This window comes from Lepisosteus oculatus, unplaced genomic scaffold (genome assembly GCF_040954835.1).
Source record: "Lepisosteus oculatus isolate fLepOcu1 unplaced genomic scaffold, fLepOcu1.hap2 HAP2_SCAFFOLD_52, whole genome shotgun sequence".
In the NCBI taxonomy this organism is placed as follows: Eukaryota; Metazoa; Chordata; class Actinopteri; order Semionotiformes; family Lepisosteidae; genus Lepisosteus; species Lepisosteus oculatus.
Genome location: NW_027168064.1, coordinates 674,075 through 690,950, shown reverse-complemented (window position 1 = coordinate 690,950; position 16,876 = coordinate 674,075). Strand labels below are relative to the sequence as shown.

The following is a 16,876-nucleotide window of genomic DNA, read 5'->3' as shown; positions in this document are numbered from 1 at the left end:
CATGATTGGAAACAAATGCGTGATTGCGAAATGCTGTGGTGTTACTTTTACAAAGACGGTCAATGAAAAAAAGAATGTGGACCAGGGCACTACTTTGAGTTTACAGCTTGTCCAAGGTCATTCATTATTAATACTATTAGTAATATCTTCGTTAAAGACTTTGATGGCGACAGCTCAGACATGAGAGGTTGAGCTTTATTAGCTCCACCTTGCAGAAATTCCGGATACTATTATTTTAATTGCGGTTTTATAGGAGAATTTACGGTAACTCGTGGTAGACTGCGTAAAGCGCACCGCAAAATAATGTGGTATCGCCCGCTTGTTTTGAATAGCTGCATCTGTACGCCCCGTGTCTCAACGGTAGGACGGAGTCAAATACTGCCTCGACACGTAACAGCGTTATATTAAACCGCAGGACTTGAGGGCTGTTTTGTTTGAATGTTCAAGGCATTGGTAAGAGCGTAGGTCAAGGGCCATTGGTGCATCTCCTGTAACTGGAGTAAAAATGCTATTCAAAGTGCAGTGACTAAAATCGTCGTCCACATGTCTCCGTTGTTGATTGCTTTCTGTCTAAGAACGTTCTGTTTTCATGTCCGAACGGGGAGACTTTATCATTCCAACTTGAAGCCACCCTTAAGTCCTCTGAGGTGTGTGTGTGTGTGTGCTTGCACGTATGGCGTAAAAGGTTTCTTAAACCGAGAGCGAACTTGAAAAAAGTTGCCTCCGCTGCCGCCGCCGCCTCGCACTCCCTGTTCGATTGTAGCAAGAAGGCAGCGGCCGCGGCGCTTGCTGTAGTCGTGGCCGAGTGGTTAAGGTGACGGACTTGAAATCCGTTGGGGTCTCCCCGCGCAGGTTCAAATCCTGCCGACTACGGCGTCCTTTGCATTTGGTTGCGTGCGTGCGTGTAAAAGGACCAGCGCCGTTTCGTTTTCGCTGGGACCTTTAACACTCTAAGTCGCCTGGACCCGCAGCCTGTGAAATCGATTCTTCAGCACCCACGATGGACGCTTTGCCGCTGGACACAGATAACGATGCTTTTCTGCAACGAGCTTTCCAGCTGAATTTTCTCGGCAGCTCCGTACTGAACCTGTTCTCCATTGCAACATAGCGGAGGCTCGTCACGTCTATAGCAAGGCTGTGTAGGACCGCATACGCCACAGTGACTTGTACACAGACCACATGAAAGGCAAGCAAAATACACTTTTAAAATTCCAAAGACTCACAAGGTCAGAGAAACAGCGATGACCTGAACAGATCTGTTACAGAAGTCTAGGTTGACCTTTTTAGAGCTGTAATTGCATTTTTGTTTAATAGAAGATCAAATCTACTCGCATGTACCAGCACCTTACAGTTTATTGATGTTAATTCTGTTTAAGTAATAAGATTGCTAACGATGTTGGACTTTAGCCGGTGTTTTTTAGAACAAATTGCTTACACTTCTGTAAGGAATACGCAGTACGTGCCTTTGTCAGTCATTGCTCACCATACCTGTAACTTTCTTATCTAACTCACTTCCTCAAATGGTGAAGGTCCACAAACATAAATGAAAAAAAAACCCTTGTTGTAGATGAGGTGCACAAAAAAGCAGCCCCTGATAGTGTATAACACATTTATACTATTGCAGAGACACATGTAACATATATATACTGTATATATATATGAAACAGAAATAGAAACAGAAACAGGAATCGCTTACTCACCTGGAGAATCTCTGTAGGAATATCTAGCATTTATCAATGGAAATAAAAGCTGCTTTAATACAGTGCATGTTCAAACTCAAACCCTCAGCTGCTGTTCTTGTTTGTTTTGGGACAAATTGCAACTGAGCATCGCATGAGCCGTTACGTACCCTTATCTGTTAGGGAATTTCAAGGGAGGAGGGAATTTCAGTCTCGATTCTAAACCTACACCGTTTCAGCATGTCTGGTTTCGAGACATTCGAATAAAACCAAATTGTTTCCATTATTGCAACTAATTGTATAAATTACAATTTATAATAATTTATAATAATACAAAAACTGTTTAACTACTTTTACGTCCACCTGTACTGTACTTATACGTTTCAGACTCTCTTATATTTTCCAATCTCCTTAAGTTGATTTTCGTCAAGTCTCTTTAGTTACGTCTCTAGCCAGTCCCGCTGGCTAAACACACTCACACCGTCATTTAGTATACCAAAACTCACAGTTACACACATACATGCCGGCACACAAATTCATAAAACACACATACACATCGAGAATATATTTTTCTCTTCGTAATACAATGTGCTGTATTCTTGTTTTACTTCTACATGAATCCTTTTAATTCCTGAAGCGCACTCCAGGTTCGCTGCATTTCTAATTTCGGGTGCGGTACTTTAGCCCACCGGTCAATATCTTACGGTTTTGGATTTGATCGTATGGGGGAAATCAGGGAAGGTAGGTGCGATTGCAGACCCCCTCGACGGGGTGCGAGACAGTGTTAGAGTGGCACTGTCATCAACGGCGCCAGCCCCTGCTACATCAAGTCCTTTCCCACTTCGAGTGAGAGTACAGATCTGCGGGCGCCCTCCCTCTAACAGGGGAGACCCTGATCCGTCTTTATCACACTCATACCAAGTGTTATCCCAATCAGACCCCCCTTCTCCATATGGCCACTGAGGGAATTGATCCCAATTATTTTCGTTTCCTGCCTGTTTGTTCCCCTGTGGGAGAGCAGGATATAACTTAGTCGCTGGCTGCAGCACATTAACCAGTGCAGCGTGACCAGGAGTTAATTCCTTCTTTAGTTTCTCATTCTCCTGTACTGCCTCTTTTAGCTTTTTTTCTATACTCTTTCGTAGCGAGTAAAATATATTTTCTTCCGGGTTTTTGTTTTCCCCGTAAACACACTTTTAAGTCACATACATTTTCTCATGTATCTGCCACCACTGGTGCCGGCCGTGCACCAGGGTGGGAGCTACATGCTTGTGCTTTTGCCAATCAATACTCATATATGCTTTCTTTACAGGCGTCTTCGCCCCCAAATTCCCTCTGACAAACTCAGCTTTTTCCATATTTTTCTCCTTCTTTTCCGTCAACTTACACTTTTCCGATATTTAAACGGACCCTTCCACCACTTTCTCAAACCATCAGTTAGCGCACATGTTCGGTCTCATTAAGATTTACTTTTGTCGTGTGTGAGGTAACAGCTCATTCAGTAGGGGGATGTTTTCACTTGGAAAAACCTGTGCATTACTGCACTCATTCAGCCAAGGGCGTCTGTTACCTCCAGATCTAAATGCCTCTCCGAGACTTTAGAGAGGACTTACACCGCACTGTTCACAGGTAAGAAACGAGACCTCGAAAACCCCCTTTCTTGATCAGTAATTCACCATCCCCAGAACGCCAGCATCGCTGCTTTTGCCCCGGGGTGGACTTACGCACTGAGCTCAATCAGGGCGATTCTCGGGTCTCAACGTCCTTTAAATCCTGCTACTTAATGCTTTGCTCTTTATTATGAGGTGTGTTTATGTTAGTGTCGTGCGTGTGTATATGTATTTCACAAACAAGGAAAACACCAAAAACATACATACATATATCTCTTCTACTCCTGTTTCCTTTAAAACAAAAAAAAAAACCACGCCACGCCAGAAACCACGCCACTCCAATCTGTGCACGATCAAGGCGTAGCTAATCTCAGGACCCCGGGCGTAATTAAAGCCCACACCAATCCTGGATTATACGTGCATTTAATGCACCACTCAGCTCCAGAACCCCGGGCGCAATTAAGGCCCACACCGATCCCGAGCCACAGAACTCCGGGTGCAATTAAGACCCAAACCAGTTCTGACCTTCAGAACTCCGGGTGCAATTAAGACCCACACCAGTCCTGAACTACGTGCATTTAATGCACCACTTGCTCTAGAACCCCGGGCGCAATTAAGGCCCACACCGATTCTGAGCCTCAGAACTCCGGGTGCAATTAAGACCCAAACCAGTTCTGACCTTCAGAACTCCGGGTGCAATTAAGACCCACACCAGTCCTGAACTTCACGGTAAGGGTCCAAAACCCGTTCAAAACTCCACGCCCAATTAAGGCATACACCAGCTTCGAACGCCTGTACACAATACCGCGGAACCCCTGCCAGACCAAATTCTGGGCTTACAGCAACCAACCCATTACATACACCGGTGCCTTCCCCAGGCCAGAGGAATTCAGAAACTCACGTTTACTCCGTCATCTCGGGCGATTCTCGCAGGGAGCAGAGATTTCCCAATCGGTCAGAGAGAGTCGGGACTTTTAAATAAAAGAGGAGTCCTTACCTCTTAGTTATGTGCGCGCTGACCGTCTCTCCTGCCGATGGGAAGTTCTGCGCCTTCTGGAGCATCCGCCAACTACGCCAAATTTGTTGTAACAGAAGAAATAAGGTTCTTGATCCCGAGATGAAGTAAAACAGATGAGTTTATTGCATGCAAGGAACAATAAAGCCCCCTTTCCTGCCATAAACCCCAGCTTGTGACTTAGAAGTCTAAACCCCCTACAGAAAGGATTAAATTCAAACCCCCGTCTTCACATCTTTCTTCATGGTTCTTTGAAAAACTCAATAGTTTAGACAGTCTTAGAGTTAGTTATTTGCTTTTGTGTATGTCTTTTTCATGAATGCCAGAGGTACTCGAAATGTTGTTAAAAGAAAAACTGTGTGCTGAGTTTTATTTTTTACAGGAAACGCATGCATGTTGAAACTAAAGTTTATAAATAATTGAGAAATATTAAAGCAAGGAAAATATGATACGTGTAAAATATACAATTTGATCACATAATTACTTAATTACCTCTGGTAGTTAAATGCTTTTTTCTGCTGCGTTTTTTTTCTCTTGTACATGACTCTGATCCTCTTGTTGTATTTGTATTTGTAAATTCTGTTTAATAAAAAAAAAATTTAAAAAAAGCATTCTCTGGTGGTGTCCTGCAGGCTTCCTGTGGGTGTGCGTTGGTGGTATAGTGGTGAGCATAGCTGCCTTCCAAGCAGTTGACCCGGGTTCGATTCCCGGCCAACGCAGTGGCGAATGTTTTCAAATGCTGTCATGAGCCTTGGATTGTGACTAGCAAAGCGAAGCCTTTTGAAAGAGCTAAAGCACTGAAAAACGGAATTGAGGGAGAATCTTACAGGGGATTCTGAGCGGTGTCTGCATACACGCAGTCCGATACGGGTGCTGAAAGCTTGAGCTACTCTCAATGTCATGCTGGCTTTCCCCGGAGTAAATCTGTTACATTGAAAGAATGCTTCTCGCAGGTTCAAAAAGGGACCCTTGTTAATTGGAGAAATCAATGATTTCGAATGAATTCTGTATGCGTTAAAAGACAGCTATACACAGAAAACATGCAGGACACTGCTCATGATGTTTCCCGAGCCGAAACACAGTGCGTTTTTTCAAGCCATCTGACAAAGCCTGCCCACTGAAAACTGCAGCAGATCGTGTAAAGACGTTCAACTTTGTAACTACTGCACGCACAGGAAGCAGAATAAATTCCTCTTTTCAAACTGTCAAAGGTTTGCTTTACGAACGCCGCAGGACATCGCACAATCTCTTTTGAACAGGGACAAACGATTTCTTATGGGGCGCAGTAAGTACTGTTACTGTCACTGCTCGATACCGACGTTGGCCTACTATACCATGTTCAGCCACTGCTAGAAAATGTACGGCTCTAGCACCGGAGCAAACAACAGGAGGGCCGATGTCGAACAGGCACACGTGTCAGACATGGAGAGCAATGAGAATGGGATTCGAACCCATGCCTGCAGAGCACAATGGATCACCTTAACCACTCAGCCACCTTGTTGACGAAACTGGGCTGTCCGGACATGGGTTGGCGCGCTCCAGATGATCTTTTTCTTTTTTTCCCCACGTACTCGAGGGTCATTTTCCTGTTCCACATGTGATTTCAACATTTTCCTTGGGAGATGTCAAGCCAGCAAGCCACTGCTGTGGTTCAGTGGCCAGTGTGGAGTTCAGTGGCCCTGTTGTACACAGAAAGCACATTGAGCTCCTTGGACATGAAAAGTTCCAGATAAAAGCCATTTGTCATCCTTTCTCTTGGTGTCGATGTTGCTATTGTATGTAAAGGTGGCAACTTGCTCAGCGAGCAGGCGGAGCACACACCGAATGCAGATGTGTCTGAGTGGTGTGTCCAAGTGGCTGCAAAAGGACAACACTCCTGGGGCGCTGTGGCTTAGTTGGTTAAAGCGCCTGTCTAGTAAACAGGAGATCCCCGCCTACGGCTAGACTTAATTAAATGCAAGTATTCATTTCCTGTCTTTAACGCGACTTGTTTTTCTTAAAATGGATGCAACTTGCAAAACATGAAATACAAGCCTTGCTAATCAGCGCTAGCGGCTGGCAAAAAAAAGGAGTCAGCTATTTTTTTTTCTTTAACCTTAACCCTGCTAACGGAGAAGAGTTAAACGACCGAGTCTATGCAGCTTAAACGGTGCGCAAGTCGGGTTCTTATCTGAAAGGGTGGTAAATCACGCTCACCCCAGTCCTTAATCTTTTAAAGAGGATACAAAATTGAACCTAGTCGCCACATCACATACATCCTGTTAAATGATAAAAAGGTAACATCTATCCTCGCTCCAGAGTAAATCTCACGTTGAGGGCATCTTTTTTTTCACTTTACCGTGAGTCGGGCTCGGCTGCACAGAGGAGAGAGCAGAGCAATGAGGTCACAGGGACAGGGGAGTCACACGCTGGCGGTTTGAATACGCGGAAGATCACTGAGGGATCCACAGTATGTGGACCCTCCGTTCGCCATCAGTCCACACTCCGGACTCTGAATCCTGCCATCCGAGTTAAGATCTCGGCGGAACCTGAGGCGCAGTTCCTTCTTAAAACGTAATCTGGTGAGCATTTCTAGAATCGCACTTGTATAGATGCAGCCTTTAATGTGTTGCTAGGTTAAAATTGATGACTTCTTGTATTTCAGTAGGCAACTGCCCTCTTGATTTTGGATTTAATTTCTTTATTACAGGGGCGCTTTTATGAAGACAGAGTCATGTTCAGGTACTTTGCTTGATGGAGGAAGCTCATTTCGGACTCTGTGATCTGCTCACCTGGAAAGGTCTGCTGTACTACTACAAGAGAGAAGTAGGGTCTGGAAGAAGGGACAATTTTATGATGCTTTGGAAGATAGTTTTTTTTTTCTTATACTGAAAATGAAAAGTAGTTGTTTCTATATGGACTCAGTCTTTGGAATTTGTATATTTATACATTTCAGTGAACCCTCAGCCATTCCTTCTGTATTGTAATTCAATTTCTCTTTTAAAATTCCTTCCCCACTTCTAGGACCTGCAGTTGCTGAACTCCACAATGGCTTCTATTGGAAAGTCTGTGACTGAGACCATTATTTATTTTGGAGCAATGAACAATTCTTATATAAATGCAATAAAATCATTATGCTCAAACTATGAGAGAGAATTTTAAGGATAATTTAAGAAATCAGTCTTAGCTTGTTTCTATACACAGATGGTATTATTTATTTTCAAAGGAAACCCGCGAGGATTCCCCTGGTGTGCAAGATGTGCCTGAATACTTTTGATCAGCTTCCTGCTCACTTCAAGAGGGTGTGTATGAAGCACGCCACGGCAGAAGAGATCAGGTGGCCTCTCAACAGGCGAGGGAGGACATGATGAATCACCTGAAGAACGGGGTCATCGTGGATTACCACAGAATAGAGATCAAAGGACACTTTGTGGGCTTGAAATACAAAGAAAATCATGTTCTATGGGACAAGATAAATACAAAACTTAAGCTTTTATTTTAATTAGATTTATTTATAAAGCATAAGCAATCATTTATTACATTAATATATGTGAAAATAACATTTTAGTATCATACGTTTAGTATATTTAGTCCCTAATGCTGAAAGAAATGATCATAGAACATGACATCTAACCTTACCTGCTGTGTTTTTAATCCCTATTGCTCAATGCACGGTGAAAGCATTGCATACATATGTCTGACAATGAGGAATGGGCCCCTGAGACAGTCATTTGCCTGTTTCACAAATGATCGTATTTTACTAGAGATTCTGTTTGGGATTCAGATGTGCATTCGGACAGCAATCCCTTTCAAGAAATGATACGTTCTGGATGAGGTCAAAGGTGCTGGAACACTGTATTTAGGATGTGTTTGCAGAGACTGTGTGTCTCCTGCTTCAACGCAGTGAGAAATAGATGTGCTCCTGTAATTCATTGGTACATGCCCAGGGCAGTAAGCAGTCTGAGGATTTATTTCCAGACGGCATAGAGCAGTGAAGCAGTGAAGTAGTGCCACACACTGGATCATTATATTATTAGAATCTATTCTACTTAAATTATTACATTATACACAATTTGAGTTCATTTTAAAAAGTAAAAGGTAATGAAAGGAATGCATTTTCGTAAGAAAGATAATACCGATATGCATGTGATAATCTTCCTTATATCATGTAGTGCGTCATTTGGACACTTTGTGGGATTGAAATACAAAGAAAATCATGTTCTATGGTACAAGATAAATACAAAACTTAAGCTTTTATTTTAATTAGATTTGTTTATAAAGCAAAAGCAATCATTTATTATATTAATATATGTGTGTAGCGGCGAGGCTTATTAATAAGGCAGAATTAAGTGTTCTGAGCCTTCCCAAATGAGGCCCCATTTCTCTGTTCATCTCTGTGGTGCAGCCACAGAGAGACTATTCATGCAGGGTGATTTAAGGTTCTAGGACAGCTCCCAAAGGGGGATGCACTTAGCTAAGCCTGGCTATCATGATCAATGGTCATCCATTGGCGCCTATCTGTCTAGGGAGTGCCAGTTGGACATCTGGACTGCATTACTAAGTGTCAGGACTAAGTGACTCATATCTCACCTTGATCAATCAATCAGGGACTGGTAGGGCTGAGTAACCCACGTGGGACTCTGATGCCCATGGAACTTTCAGCCAATCAATGAGCTGAAGTTCCTCCAGGTAAAAACAGGCAACACAGAGAGCCTGTGAGATTCAGTAAGATTCAGAAGGGAGGATTCAGAGGATTCTGTGGACAATTCTAAAGGGAATTCAAAGGAGAATTCCAGGGCAGGGCGGCCCAGGAGCAGAAGGCTCCCAAGGGCAGGACATTCTCGCAGCGCACCTCCTGACCATCCTGAGACTCAGCCCGGACAACCACGGAACGGCCAGTGTGTCCGAGTGCCAGAACTTTCCTTTGTTCTAAGAGTCTAGAGCGGAGGTTGCCAGAGAATAACCAGAGGATCCACCCGAGGTTAGCACCAGCAGCAGGCCTCGTGAACAGGTCGGAACTGTGGACAGCTGAATCACTATTCAGAACTAGCTCTTCATCAGAAACGAACCGGTCCTCTTCCTGACTTGCTGGGACCCACAGTCATCTTTTCTCCTGTGCACAAACTTTGCTAGTTAAAGCCCACAGTGAGCATCAGCAGCGCAGCATCGCAAGCCGCACAGCACAGCCTGGCACGGAGCCAGAGAGCGCGGATTGGACAGCAACAGCCTGCAACTGTTTCTTTGTGCCCGCAGGAAGATCTGAATCCCCAAAGATTGGATGAGTATTCAACTTCAATGCATTACAGCTCAAGAATTCAATTGTTATCCCAACCAGTTGATATCAATTTAATTCCTAAGAGTTATGTACTTGTTTGAGTATCTAATGTAGAAGTTATAACCAAGTTCATTAACGAAACGGTCTTAATGAATGATATACTGAACGTATGTCCTCTTGATATGTGTAACACTTCGTAACTGACTGAATATATATCTTTTGTATTCTGATAACCCTCTCGATAAGATCTGTTAGGTTTACATGCATATTTTATGTATTAATAAATGTATCCTCGTGTATTAGTACCTGTGTGTGCGCGTTGTTTGAGTTATGTCACATGGTTGGATTCTAAAGCCATCAAAAGAATCAACTTTGTGATTTACTGCTACAATTAATAATTGTCTCAGTAAATGCCCAAACCCTACAGAACTGGTGCCTTCAGAGAGCCACTACATTTAATTTTGCTATGGCAACATTACATATTTGGCGTCCCTGAGCCGGTTTTCTTACATGTGAAAATAACATTTTAGCATCATATTATTACATACAGGTCTCTAGCTTCAACACAGTGATATATATATATACTCAGTGATTTATTGGTACATGCCCAGGTCAATAATCAGAATGAGGATTTATTTCCAGACGGGCTACAGGTAGTGTTGTGAAATACTTCAACACACTGGATCGCAGATTTAGACCCCCTGCACTCTTACTCCTTAAAAACCAAAGAAATGAAGATATGTAGCAATCACATTGCAACAGGGCTGACAGTGACTTAATGCTTATACTAGTGGACTTCTGGTACCTTTAGGGTACGGTGTTCCCTGAAGGGCTCTCAAACCCCGCATTTCAGATGCCTAGCTGTTTCGCTGATGTGTTGCACCTCAGAATCACTTTTAAACCTTACCTCTGGTATCTTTAATCCCTATTGCTCAACGCATGGTGAAAGTATTGCATAAATGTGTCTGAAAATGAGCAATGGGCACCTGAGAGACTCATTTGCCTGTTTCACAAATGATCATATTTGACTAGAGATTCTGTTTGGGATTCAGTTGTGCATTCTGACAGCAATCGCTTTCAAAAAACGATACATTCTGGATGAGGTCAAGGTGCAGGAACACTGTATTTAGGATGTGTTTGTACTTATTCTGTGTCTCTAGCTTCAACACAGCGATATATGTATATGCTCACTGATTTTTTGGTACATGCCCAGGGCAATAATCATTATGAGGATTTATTTCCTGATGTGCTAGGGGTAGTGTTGTGAAATACTTCAACACACTGGATCGCAGGTTTAAACCGCCTGCACTCTTACTCCTTAAAAACCAACAAATGCAGATATGTAGCAATCATATTGCAGCTGACACTCATTTGCCTGTTTCACAAATGATCATATTTTACTAGAGATTCTGTTTGGGATCCGGATGTGCATTCTGACAGCAATCTCCTTATCGCGGCTTTGCCCTTCTTGCCTCTTTGGACAATATCTCTATCTTGTGGTCGTTGTTGGTAATGTCTAGACAATATCTCCATCTTGTAGTCGTTGTTGGTAATGTCTTCTTATGCCCTTTTTTATTTTAATTCTCTATTAGTTGATTCTAGAATCTCTACAATGGAGATGAAAACATCAGTTTTATAGCAGACAATATGACATTATTTATAGTCCAATTAGAAACTTATTACCCTGTTTTTAACATAATAACAAATTAAAATTGAGTAAAACTAAGTTTGGAACACCAGGGAACATAACAAATGATTTTTAGGAAAACCATGAGGTTCTCTGTGTCCAATGCCTGCAAGGGGAGAAAGCTAGAATCCTTTGATTTTTTCAAAATTTGAAAATAAACATCATATAACAACAGCTTTCATTCCTAGGAGTGAAAAATAACCATTTTTGAAGACATAGTAGTTTCTAAAACACTACAATAAAGTTAAAAACATCAGTTTTATATTACATTATTTTTAGTGAAATTAGTCATTTTTTGCACTATTTTTAATAAAATATCTAATTAAAAGTGATTAAAATTAAGTTTGGAACAACAAGGAACACAAAAAAAAAAGATTTTTAGGAAAACCATGAGGTCCTCTGTGCCCGATGCCTGCAAAGGGAGAAAGCTAGAATCCTAAAAAAAAGTTATCAATTCTAGAGCCTAAGAGGAAAACAAGACAAATGTATATCTCCAAATAATTTTATGTGCTTCAGAAGAGCCCAGGAAAGTTTTTTGCATACATGAAACCACGCCCGTTTGCACATAAGCAGACATGGTTGCACACACGACTGCATGAAAGCACACGTGCATGCGAAGTCATCCTGTTGAGCATTTGAAAAGCCGCACCACGCCGCACTTGAAATAGCTCTTACATTAGTGGTAGACGCAGGAATCGCCTTTTTATTTACGCTCTTACCAACGCGATGGAAAGCAAAACAAAGCAAAGCAGAGCAAAACAAAACGAACAAACGAAAACCCTCACGTCCCGCACTTGCATATAACGCCGTTACGTGCCCAAGCGGTATTGTACGTCATCCTAGCACTGCACCCGGGGGCGTAAGGTATATGGGAACGAGCACACGCCACGAATCGTCTCGAATCACTCCCTACAGCTGTAAGGCGCCTTGAAGCGTGCACCCCCAACATTCTTCTTTGCGCATCTGTGAAAGGTAAACTCTTGAGCAAACTCTGAACCAGCTCTAAGGAAACTAATCTGATTAGACGTTACTTTGACTCATCTTTTTACTCTCAGTGCTGGATTGCTCAAACTCCAGCTAGGGTTAGGTTTAACATTCCCACGCTACTTAGACACTTTGTTTACGCTCAGTGCTGGATTTTGGGAACTTCAGGACGAGTGGGAATTTTCTCCTATCTGTCAATTCTGTTTTGTTTTGGAGACTCTTGGCTGCCTATATTGTACAGTGCAGCGTGAAGGAAACATTTTCCAAAACTGTGTCAGCTCAAAAGTTGTAAGAAAACCTCTCCAGCTGCTTTACCTCTCTTCATTTTTGTCATTTAATGTGACAATCGATGTATAACTGGAGCCTCACATATGCAAATGGTGAGGCTCCAGTTCGACACCACTTTACAGTATATGACAAAAGCATGGCAGACTGTGCCGGACCAGCTGGTAACTTCCGCTTATTTTGACCATATTAAACATTGGAAATCTTCCCACTTGCATTTGTGACACTTGATTTTGGCTCCACCTAAGACACTCTTAAATCTTCAAACACTTTTCTCTTCTCCCGCAACACTCTTGTCTGTCAGCACTGTGTGGCAGCGTTGCAGGACAACCCATCTCACCACGGAAAGGAACCTAACAGCTTTGGTAAGAGAGGAGAAAAGGACATGGCCCGTACGGGGCTCGAACCCGCGACCTTGGCATTATTAGCACCACGCTCTAACCAGCTGAGCTAACCAGCCTCGTAACAGTGCCCCTCTCTGTGCTGCAAAAAATCGAACTCAGGGAATTTCTTTTGTCCTCCTTTGAATAGAAAGCCGTGTAATTCAGTGTACGGGCTTTCTCATGCAGTTTCATGGTTTCACAGCATTATTCAGCTGATTTTAAATGTACCTAAAGGAGAAACATTATTGAAGACCATCAATTACCAAGAGCTTTTGTCAAAGGTTTTGGTGGTCATTTTTAATGACCACAGAGCACTATGACCTCGGTTTTACATCTCATCCAAAAGACAGCGCCCTTTTACAACACAGCTTCTCCGTCACTATATTGGGAGATTGGGACCCGCACAGACCTCAGGGTGAGCGCCTCCCCGCTGGCCCCATTAACACCACTTCCAGCTGGAAGCTTTGTTTTTCCCTGTAGCTCACCCTCATCCAGGTACTGACCTGGCTCACACCTGCTTAGCTTCAGTGGGTTTTCAGTTGCGAGTTGCAAAAGTTGGGATGCAAGTGATGGAGCCGTTCGCTGCAAAAGCCACTGCATTGGCCAGGAATCGAAACCAAGCCTCCTGCGTGGCAGGCGAGAGTTCTAACAATGAACCACCAATGCTCAATGCCTGTACCTTCAAAAAAGATGCTTTTTTGGTGCTGTGTGCAAAAAGCGTCGACATCTACTTCCAGCTGCAAAATGCCATCCGCGGACGCTGTGAATTTATTTATTTAGACACCGCTCAGAATCCCCTGTAAGATTCTCCTTCAATTCCGTTTTGCAGTGCTTTAGCTCTTTCAAAAGGCTTCGCTTTGCTAGTCACAATCCAAGGCTTGTGACAGCATTTGAAAACACTTGCCACTGCGTTGGCCGGGAATCGAACGCGGGTCAACTGCTTGGAAGGTAGCTATGCTCACCACTATACCACCAACACATGCCCGGGGGAGCCCTCCAGGACACCACCAGAGAATGCTCACGATTTCAGAAGCTGTCTCCGGGACGTGCTGATTCCACACATCCTGAATAAATCATGTTATTGTTAGTTGCTGTAGCTAGACGTTCAAATGAGTTTCATGGCCAGATGGACTGTTTCCTCAAGTGGTATAGTATTGCAGTAAGACAGCACGATGCCTGCAAGACTATGTCACGCTAAACGCCACAGATTGTGTTTGTCCGTTCGTGTCAGTCGTCCTGCAGCCACGGGAAGTGGGACACAAACATGCTGCAATGCTTTCAAGACATTAGGATTTGTTTGTGCAACATCCGAGTAGAGTACTTGTGGCTTGAATGTGACTGAGCAAGGTGTTTAAAGACAGAGACTGAAAACTGTTAAAGGATGAGTCAAAGTAACGTCTAATCGGATTAGTTTCCTTAGAGCTGGTTCAGAGTTTGCTCAAGAGTTTACCTTTCACAGATGCGCAAAGAAGAATGTTGGGGGTGCACGCTTCAAGGCGCCTTACAGCTGTAGGGAGTGATTTCAGACAATTCGTGGCGTGTGCTCATTCCCATATACCGTACGCCCCGGGGTGCAGTGCTAGGATGACGTACAATACCGCTTGGGCATGTAACGGCGTGATATGCAAGTGCGGGACGTGAGGGTTTTGCGTTTGTTCGTTTTGTTTTGCTCTGCTTTGCTTTGTTTTGCTTTCCATCGCGTTGGTAAGAGCGTAAATAAAAAGGCGATTCCTGCGTCGACCACTAATGTAAGAGCTATTTCAAGTGCGCCGTGGTGCGGCTTTTCAAATGCTTAACAGGATGATTTTGCATGCACGCGTGCTTTCATGCAGTCGTGTGTGCAACCATGTCTGCTTACGTGCAAACGGGCGTGGTTTCATGTATGCAAAAAACTTTCCTGGGCTCTTCTGAAGCACATAAAATTATTTGGAGATATACATTTGTCTTATTTACCTCTTAGGCTCTAGAATTGATAACTTTTTTTTCATTTTTGGCATTTTTCATCATTTTCCAGAAAGTGGTTGCAAGCCCGATATCATGCGAAGAAACTTCAGGATTCGGGGATCAGTCAATGGATTTTCTTCAAAGTTGGATTTTTGCACTCTGTGGACCAAGAGATGTTGTTCTATAATGTTTTTTTTTTTCAAATTTTAAATGATCATTTTTTCATGGAGCTTTGAAGGGGATGGATTCACCCTCCTTTAGCCAGGACAGAGCTCCAGGAGCCTGGGTAGGATTCTAGCTTTCTCCCCTTGCAGGCACCTGGCACAGAAGACATCATTTTTTTCCTTAAAATCTTTTTTTTTTGTGTTCCTTGTTGCTCCAAACTTAATTCTATTCACTTTTAATTAGAGATTATATTAAAAATAGTGCAATAAATGACTAATTTCACTAAAAATACTAAAAGTAATATAAAACGGATGTTTTTAACTTTATTGTAGTGTTTTGGAAACTAATATGTCTTCAAAAATGGTTATTTTTCACTCCTAGGAATGAAAGCTGTTGTTATATGATGTTTATTTTCAAATTTTGAAAAAGCAAAGGATTCTAGCTTTCTCCCCTTGCAGGCATCGGACACAGAGAACCTCATGGTTTTCCTAAAAATCATTTTTTATGTTCCCTGGTGTTCCAAACTTAGTTTTAATCAATTTTAATTTGTTATGTTACAAACAGGGTAATAAAGTCTTAATTGGACTATAACTAATGTCATATTGTCTGCTACAAAACTGATATTTTCAGCTCTATTGTAGAGATTCTAGAATCAACTAATAAAGAATTGAAATAAAAAAAGGGCATAAGAAGACATTACCAACAACGACCACATGATGGAGATATTGTCTAGACATTACCAACAACGACCACAAGATGGAGATATTGTCTAGACATTACCAACAGCGACCACAAGATGGAGATATTTTCCAAAGAGGCAAGAGGGGCAAAGCTGCAATAAGGTAAAATCATTTTTTGAAAGAGATTGTTGTCAGAATGCACATCCGTATCCCAAACAGAATCTCTAGTAAAATATGATCATTTGTGAAACAGGCAAATGAGTGTCAGCTACAATATGATTGCTACATATCTGCATTTGTTGGTATTTAAGGAGTAAGAGTGCAGGTTTAAACCTGCGATCCAGTGTGTTGAAGAATTTCACAACACTACCTCTAGCACATATGGAAATAAATCCTCATAATGATTATTGCCCTGGGCATGTACCAAAAAATCAGTGAGCATATATATATATATCACTGGGTTGAAGCTAGAAACACAGAATAACTGCAAACACATCCTAAATACAGTGTTCCAGCACCTTTGACCTCATCCAGAACGTATCATTTCTTGAAAGGGATTGCTGTCCGAATGCACATCTGAATCCCAAACAGAATCTCTAGTAAAATACGATCATTTGTGAAACAGGCAAATGACTGTCTCAGGGGCCCATTTCTCATTGTCAGACACATGTATGCAATGCTTTCACTGTGCATTGAGCAATAGGGATCAAAAACAGAATGGAAACAGACGAGGATGGGATTTGAACCCATGCGTGCAAAGCACAATGGATTAGCAATCCATCGCCTTAACCACTCGGCCACCTCGTTAACAAAACTGGGCTGTCCCAACTGGGTTGGCGCGCTCCAGATGATCTTTTTCTTTTTTTCCCCTCGTACTTGAGGGTCATTTTCCTGTTCCACATGCGATTTCAACATTTTCCTTGGGAGATGTCAAGCCAGCAAGCCACTGCTGTGGTTCAGTGGCCAGCGTGGAGTTCAGTGGCCCTGTTGTACACAGAAAGCACATTGAGCTCCTTGGACATGAAAAGTTCCAGATAAAAGCCATTTGTCATCCTTTCTCTTGGTGTCGATGTTGCTATTGTATGTAAAGGTGGCAACTTGCTCAGCGAGCAGGCGGAGCACACACCGAATGCAGATGTGTCTGAGTGGTGTGTCCAAGTGGCTGCAAAAGGATAGCACTCCTGGGGCGC

General features: G+C 42.7%; 3 non-coding genes across 3 annotated transcripts; 2 read left to right on the top strand and 1 right to left on the bottom strand.

Moving 5' to 3' along the window:
* The first annotated feature begins 791 nt into the window (after positions 1-791).
* trnas-uga (transfer RNA serine (anticodon UGA)) lies at positions 792-873 on the top strand. The gene has a single exon. It is a non-coding gene; the product is annotated as a tRNA-Ser (tRNA).
* A 4,078-nt stretch (positions 874-4,951) lies between these two features.
* trnag-ucc (transfer RNA glycine (anticodon UCC)) lies at positions 4,952-5,023 on the top strand. Its single transcript has one exon. It is a non-coding gene; the product is annotated as a tRNA-Gly (tRNA).
* An 11,388-nt stretch (positions 5,024-16,411) lies between these two features.
* trnas-gcu (transfer RNA serine (anticodon GCU)) lies at positions 16,412-16,493 on the bottom strand. Its single transcript has one exon. It is a non-coding gene; the product is annotated as a tRNA-Ser (tRNA).
* Positions 16,494-16,876: the final 383 nt, after the last annotated feature.